The sequence below is a fragment of the Labeo rohita genome, chromosome 5 (assembly GCF_022985175.1).
Source record: "Labeo rohita strain BAU-BD-2019 chromosome 5, IGBB_LRoh.1.0, whole genome shotgun sequence".
Classification (NCBI taxonomy): Eukaryota; Metazoa; Chordata; class Actinopteri; order Cypriniformes; family Cyprinidae; genus Labeo; species Labeo rohita.
The window spans coordinates 5,182,163-5,184,563 of NC_066873.1; positions in this window are offsets into that span (position 1 = coordinate 5,182,163).

The window sequence follows — 2,401 nt, forward strand, 5'->3', positions numbered from 1 at the left end:
GAGTGGCTCCCGTGTCTTAAAGCATCAGTTAAACCGCCAGCTTGCTGCGCCACTCCTAATGGATCCGTGCGCTATATCCCTCAGCTGTTCCCTCCGGTGAACCTTGGGTCCTCCATGCCCCGCAGTCAGGCCTAGCTGCGGAGTAGTGCCTGACTGTGCTCCGGCTGGGTCTCCTTCGCCCAGCAGGTTGTGGCAACATGTCTCAGTATTTTTCCAAGGTCAGCTAGAAGGCCGCTGTTTCCCTCATATATCTCTACAAGTTATAGATATATTTAATTATTTTTATTCCACATGTAGAACCCCTGAAGGAGGGAACGGAGACATTACATCCCCTGCCATGACCCTACGTCGCGCTGACGCCGGGTTGCTACTCGGCTCCTCAGCGAAAACCTGAATGAGTGGTTGCATGCCGCCCTCTTATATACCCGTATGTACGGGGGAGTGGCTCGCCATGCAAATACCACTCGCCAATGTTCATTGGCCTTTTGAATAAGGCTCAGAGATGATTGGACTCTTAAGCGAGTTCCCATATGTAACATCTCCGTTCCCTCCTTCAGGGAACGAGGGTTACGTACGTAACCTAGACGTTTATATTTTTCCTTTAAATAATTAAATAAGTAATAGTAATGATATTATTAATATACTGTAATCCAATTTGTACAGAAACTTTATAAATATAACTTATTTAGCACTTGTTACATTAAACATGCTAAGTTCTGTCATTACACATGTATATAAAGTTCAACCGCTATTTAGTTATTCAAATTTATTATATTTATTAACTTCTTCTTTATTAAGTCATTTACTTCTTACATTATTGATTTATTCATTCATTCCTTTAATACTGTTGTTGATTACCCTGTCATCCTCTGTAAAAACAAACAAAAAAAGTTATAACATTTTAATGTAAATTATACATTTGTAAGTTATTATAAATGTAAGATTTCTTTATTAAAATTTTCAAAAAACAGTATATATATATATATATATATATATATATATATATATATATTTTTTTTTTTTTTTTTTTTTTTTTTTTTACTTACATTATTTTATTTGCATATTTTACTTACATTATCCCAAATGTTTCGAAGAATGTTTAACAAAAACAGTAATATAATGGCAGCTGTAATTGCCAGCATCCTACTGTAAAAATACAGTGTGCTACTGTTTTTGAAATTAACAGCAAAATGCCGTTTTGTCATCTACAGTAGACAACTGTAATTTACCACCATATATCTGTTAAATTACATACTACTCATAACTCCATGATCTCATTTTTCAATGCATATTATACCTTGCATTTTCTATTTGACAGTATTACGAAAGAGAACAAAGTCAAGTTATGTTTTGTTATTTTATTCTGATACAACACTAGATAATCTTTTACAATATTGCCTAAAACTGTCTTTATTTGTTGTTTTATGTACTTTCAAATCAGGCTTCAGTGAACACCAGCTAATGTAAAAAGAAAAAAAAAAAAAAAAAGTTTATAAGAGTTTTATAAAAGTTTATCCTCTTCTGTGGATTTATTCCAATAAAGTATCTGAAAAATAAGAGGAGAAAAGCTTCAGAACATATTCTTGTGTATAATTTGATTTGATCATATTAACCAAAAACTAGTCGATAATTAACTGAAGTCTCAGAATGCACTGCATAAGTCATGCATGCTGCATTTATAATAAATGGATTCTAGTATGAGGCATATTAAGGTGGATCTTTTCCTGATAATAGAAACTAGTGTCAGTATTAGGAGTGTGGGCTTTGTTTTAGTGAAACAAAATGCAGACATATACTTACCAAGAAGGATCAAGCTAGGAGTCACAGGCAGGTTACCCATTTTCTCAAGGTCAGAACGAGTGGCAGACATCTATTAGTAAATAATGCAATTTAAAATGGCTCACAATATCTGAAAATGACCATAAATAAATCAATAAATGAATAAATAAATAAATAAAAACTTAATGTGCTGCTTGTTGCAATATTATACTGAGGCAATAAAACTATTATACTCAGAGTAGAATTCAAAAATGATAAATTTCTTATTTACTTACCTGTATGCTTATTTAAACTCTGATGATGCAATAGATGGTATTTAATGGAGAAGAGATGCCTGTTTGTCCCTACAATGCAAAAGAAAATGGGGACCAAACTTTAATACCAACAGATATACAGTAAATGGAGGATAAAGGTAATTAATCGCATGGTTTAGCCAGTTTTCTGAAGTGATTCAATTTGTCTGGGTGAAAACAATTTTGCATTTTGCAATTCCAGTTTCTAATTTGTGGTTCTTTGGGCTGATATTTTGATTTCAGACAAAATTACTGGTAATTAATCGTACCTTTATGTTCCTTTTGGAGCTCGAAGGTTTGGTTCCCACTGGTCTTCCAATGTATGGGCA